The sequence below is a fragment of the Hordeum vulgare genome, chromosome 2H, assembly GCF_904849725.1.
Source record: "Hordeum vulgare subsp. vulgare chromosome 2H, MorexV3_pseudomolecules_assembly, whole genome shotgun sequence".
Classification (NCBI taxonomy): Eukaryota; Viridiplantae; Streptophyta; class Magnoliopsida; order Poales; family Poaceae; genus Hordeum; species Hordeum vulgare.
In genome coordinates, this window is record NC_058519.1 from 633862391 (window position 1) to 633868503 (window position 6113).

The following is a 6113-nucleotide window of genomic DNA, read 5'->3' on the forward strand; positions in this document are numbered from 1 at the left end:
CTCTTAACAAGTCAATATATTATCATGGAACTATCAGGTGTGGCGTGAGATGAAGAATTGGCTTGGCACGGGCGAGCCGGAGAAGGACGCTTGGACCGGGATGTTTGCTGTCGATGAGTGGTGGGAGAGAACGATGCTACTACACTAGCACCGGCGGGGCACTGACCTCGGAGTTTTGAGCTCCGGAGTTTTTGAAGGAGAGGAATGAAAGGGTGTTCCAAGGTATATCCGCGATGTCGTGTAGGATTTTGGCTTTGAGAAAAAGAAGAAGAAGAAGAAGAATTGCACGATTGATGGGGCAAAGAATTTGAGTTTCATCATGCCGTGAGCGAGTAGGCTTTTGTGTTTCTGAGCCATTTGTGGAGGAGTAACGAACCTCCAAACTATATGTTTCAAACCCCTTCTTTTGTTATTATCGAGCGAGTCAAATAAATCTTCTCCCTTTTGAAGAAAATGAACTACTCCCTCCGTTCTTAAATATAAGTCTTTATAGAGATTTCATTAGTGGACTACATACGGATGTATATAGACATACTTTAGAGTATAGATTCAATTATTTTGCTTCATATGTAGACCTTTAGTGAAATCGTTTAAAAGACTTATATTTAGGAACGGAGGGAGTACATCAGAAGGAAAGACATTGTCATGGAACTGTTCAGAACCATGTGGCGAGGGACAGCTGACCGAAAACGAAATGTCCAACAGAAAAAAAGGGGACTCACGTATACATGACTGAAAACATGGTTAGGTCTTGTTGATTAGCGCAATCCCAGGGGGACTGTTCGTCCACAGCTGCCTACCTTTGCTAGGCCGGGACTTGGCGGCATGCAGCTCTGCCAACAAAGTCAAAAGAAGTTTGTTATGAGCATGTGGGGATGGGTGTACTACGACCATGACCTCATATGATTGAGCTGCCCTACTGCTAATCGCAGGATTCGCAGCAGGTCGACGTTCCAAGTTTGGCGCGTCACTGAAGAGAGAGAGGAGAAAAGGACCCCATAATAGTCCGTAATCTGTACCGGAGTTGGACTAAAATCAGGGTCAGTTATGTGCAACCGTCGAACGCCACTTCAAAATGGTTCTGCATTGCTTCACGTAATTGTGTTGGGGGATCGCGATCCCTGCAGCAAACGACTAGCTAGATGAGGAAAGCCACGCTTGCAATCAACCGATAATCCCATCGCTTAATGCGGTGATACTTCCAAGCAAAGCATGTTGTGATCATCATGTATATTCGTATTAAGTCCCATCGAATTTGGCTTGAAAATGTGGTTAGCGCTACCCCCTTGAGCCTTGATAAGCTAGCCTCTAAAAGCCTGAAATCACGCCAGGTCAAGGCGCTGCTTGCCATTTGCAAGCGACAGTTACAGATGCTTTTGTTTTGGCCAAAGATGGGCATCGTGATGTGGCCACCCAGAAATTACAGCGGGTGTCATTGCTTCACGTAACTCTGTCGAGAATCTCCGCAGCAAGCGACTCGCGGAGGAAAGCCACGCCTCTCCAATCAACCGAGATCGCCATCGCCGACGCGACGTACGCTACTTTCAAGCAAAGCATATATGTTACCAATTTACCGCCACCACAACATTCGATTCAAGTCCCGTCGACTTAACCTGAAAACGACTCCCTCCATAACAGCACCTCCAACAATCGCATAAAAATTATTTCATGCGTTTAATTTATTTTTTTTGCTCTAGACATCTTCAACAAATGTTGTAAAATAGTACGTGCGTAAAAAAATTTAGACACGCGCTAAAATGATACGCATGCTGCAAATTAGAAACGCCGGATCACGCGCTTCTTAATCTACACTGCGTATTCTTTTGGCGTGCGTTTTTTGAGCATGTAAAAGACCAATATTAGCCCCGACGCGTTAGCACGCGAAACTTTGGTGTGTCTGTTGAAGATACTCTAAGAGCCCTAAACAACAGTTGCTGAACGCACAAGGCACCAGCCAAACTGCCATATTACGCATGGCATCAAGAATCAAAGACCCGATTGCACCCGGCCGTGCCATGATCGCCATCGCCGGGTCGACCAGAGCATGTGGAGCGCAGTGCAGCGGCTGTTGCGCAGCATATAGAAAACTGCAACCGCAAAACGTTGGGTGGGGCAAAGCAAAGCAGTCGCCTTTCTGCCGAGCGGAAGGGGACGCCCGCCCGCTCCTGTTGAAACCGCTGGCCTCCCCTGTCGGCTCCTAACGGCAGGCGTACGTCCATGTTTTTCACCACCCGCCATGCATGGCAGCCATTGCTTACCTTGGCTCCTTCACCCCCGTCCGGCCGTCGCTGTGAACTCCACCAGCACTGTGGTTTTCTAGCTTGGGATCAAAGCATGATGCATGCCATGCCAGAGGCGTAAACGACAGCGCGGCAACAACTTCTCCATCAACCAAACCAACTGGGGCTTATTAAAGAAGGGGAGAAAGGGGGGATGGAGATGTTAATTGGGGCTTGAACGCAGGGGAGGTGTGTGAGGGAGACTGATGGTGGAAAAGGGAAAGGGGAAGGCTCCACCTAATGGCAACCTAAACGTCGCTTTTTTTATGAGCGCCAGGACATGATTAAGCCCATGACCAAGCTAGCTAAGCTAAGCTCGGTAGCTAGCTAACTAAAAATGAGCATATGGCATCTTAAGCTACGCAAAGGCCGGGACAAAAGCGGGGAAAAGTAGCAAAAACATGCCAATCATGCGATGAACGGATGGAGATATAGGTCTAGAGAATTGGTGAGAGTGCCATTGGTCTCGGTCTAATTATTAAACCCCTTTCTCTGAGTGTTTGTTATTGTGCTATCTACCCCTGTTCATGGCCATGTTTCACCGAACGGCTAGCGAGTGTGTCACACCAAGCACAATAATTAGCATATTTAGACATCGGAAGAGGTAGTGATGTGTGATCCATTTAGAAGCTAGCAAAGAAGAAGAAAATAGCACGCTAAATCGAGAGTCGGATCTTGTGCTCCCTTTATTCCATAAAATTCAAAGCTAAGCTGAAAAGTTTCATTTTTTTTAAATTGCTCTTTACATACTAGAAAGAGTCATGTGTCCGAGAGTTCTTATGAAATGAATTATTGAATTCCATTATGGGTGATATACTTCTCTTGCTTTCAAAACGTTAGGCATCTCCTACGTCGACCCTCAAACAGGACACCGTTTCCGTCCACGGATCGACGAAGACCAGCCTGCAAACACTGATCGGCCGTCTAACCGTACCCGCATAAATTTCAAACCGGATGCTTTTCATCAAACACAACAAAATTCAGCAAAGTTCAGATAAAAAATAGCCCAGTTCATCCATAAATACCATACATATATCTCTAGTAGACTAATATTTCAAATTCAACGGGATAACCGGATTCACCAGATTTTCAGGGATAGATAAAACTCAGTAATATTAGAACAATAAAAGCTGGCAGAAGTCATCCCACACATACTCTTCCTTGAGCTTCATCTAACAATGTATATGCATGAATGATCTACATTCTGACCTGTAGTACATCATGACAGCGTGTGGAGGCTACATACACTAGTGGGGACATGGCCTATAGTCCCGGTCCGTAAGGGGCTTTAGTCCCGGTTCACCAACCGGGACCAAAGAGGCGGGACTAAGGGCCTAACCTTTAGTCCCGGCCCTGTTCCAAGCCGGGACCAAAGGTGCTCCACGTGGGCGCCTCGGAGCGTCCTCAGGGGCAGGCCCTTTAGTCACGGGTCTTAACACGGACCGGGACTAAAGAGTTTCTGCAGATTTTGTTTATTTTAGGGTTTTAGGGTTTAGGTGTTCGGGAGATTAACGTGATGCCTCGTTTGGTGTTCGGGAATTAGTTTTCATATAATTCTAAATATACATGTTTATGCATATATATATAAGATTAACTTATCTTACAAGCGAGCATATATATACAATTATATGGAGATCTGAATTATCGGGACTAGAGCCCGTCTATTCGATTACATGGACCAACATCAGTAATGGCCCCTAGCTACACTAAATCGTCCTTTGTCATCTATAGTTTCCGTCCTCAGAAAGGTCGCAAGCTCCTCTGCAACAGCAATCGCGCGTTGCTCTGGTAGGTAATTCTTCCTCATGGCCGTGTACTATATAAGAAGAGGAGATGAATATGAATATCAATCATGATAACAAAGAATGACGGGTAAAAATAGAGGTGTGAATGTTCATTGCTTACGTCGTATTTGTAATCGTTGTGCTCAGAGGTAAACGTGCGAATGGTCTCGCAAACATAGTATCCGCATAGATGCGTCCCCCGTGGCTGCTGGTCGCACTTTACGAGAATAGAATATATATAATCAAAATAATAATCTAGCATCATAAATGTATTGAAAATTAATAGAAGTATATCATACTACTACTTACCTGAGCCGCTCTAAAGGTCAGCTTCTCAGGAAAGTTACCGGTAGTCACGCACTTGAACCGCTTCCAAACCCTGCCCGACAAGGATAATGATTTGCTAAGTTTTTCATTAATTGATATATCAGAAAATCATCGAAAGAGACCGATAGAGCGCAAGAATGATTGAAATTACCCTTGGAGCATGTCCTGCAGGCTTTGGAACTGTTCCAAGGGTCTCGATAATGGGTCGAAGGCATCAACTCTTCCCTTATCAATTTGAATGTCCAACAGAATCCAATGATAGCTGCACATGTGTGTGTGTGTGTGTGTGTGAGTAACTTATCAATTACACTTATAAGTGAATGGACACAACAGAGTAAAGACCCTCACTTGAAGTTGTATGGAAACAGTATGTGGTCAGAGAAATTTTGATCTGTTAGAAATCTTAGAAGGTTTTCCTCCGTCTCCTTGGGTTTATCAGTTAGCGTCGCTATATGTATTTTATCTGGGTCAATAAACCCAATATTTAGGATGTTCCTACTTTTACATTCCAGAATCTTCATTCTGCATAATAGAGTACAAGTTATATGTAGATAATGAATTGAAATAACTAAACAAGTTATATGTAGACAACGAATTGAAAAACTTACACACAATAGCAACTCATAAGCGGTTTGTCGAGGGCGTCGGCATTGTACATCTGGAAGAGTTCATCAAAGTCGATATGGATTTCTTCGGGGCGGCCGTAGTACTCCCGTGGGACACGCGCCACGATCATCGTTCTCCCATTCTTTGATTCACTTAAGTACCATGTATGCAAGTAACGCATATATGTTGGGAGATCATCAAACTTATCTTTGCTGACCAAAGGCGCTCCCATGACAAACTGTGGCTTAGGGGCTACCACAGCCTTGGGTAACCTGTTGTCTTGGGAAGCCAGAACGTCTTCAACCGGGATACCCCATTCATCCGCCCACTTCTTTGCTAATTCCAAATCTTGCCCCTGCACCAGAGAGGGAACATTCTCGGGTAACACCCTGAGGGGTGGGATCGACTGTTTGGCCTGTTGTCCAAGCTGAGGAACGTATGATCTTTTTTTGCTTGTAGTTGAACTTGATTTGCTCCCACTTGCACTTGCACGTGATCTGCTCTTTTTCCCTTCCTTCTGCAATGTGCGTGTATAGTCATCAGGCTTATGGTGTAAGTCATACTGTGATGGAAGGTTCGTGAAGTATTTTGCAAATGCTATTTGCTTCTTGGTGTATTCCGGGCGGGGCTCGGGTTCCTTCTTTTTCATCTGCGCATCATAATGTTCCTTTGCTATCCTGGCGTTTTCCTCGTCGGTACGATCATAAGGTCTGATAGGAAGATTAGCATGAGGTATCTTTGGGAGGGGCGACAGTTTGCGCTTTGGGGAGCTCCGTCGCTTAGAACTCATCGACGGAGCGTTCTTGCTGGCACGCTTCCGCTTAGTATCCTTAGCGGGCGGCGGCGGAGACGGACGACCCAGGTCCGGCGACGGTGATCGAGATGGACTCGTGTTGTGTTGGCCGTCGTCATGTGGAGGGCTTGGAGGTGACGGAGGTGTAGGTGACTTGCGACGACTCGGAGGCGGTGTTGTTCTTGGGGCCGAGCGTGGAAGCTTGATGTAGTTCTTGTCCCATATGATGACTCCACCCAGTACTTCGCCGAGTGTCCTCTCATCTTCGGGTCCAGCTATGTCGAGCTCCATATCATGAAACCCCGCCATGATTTCATCCACCCC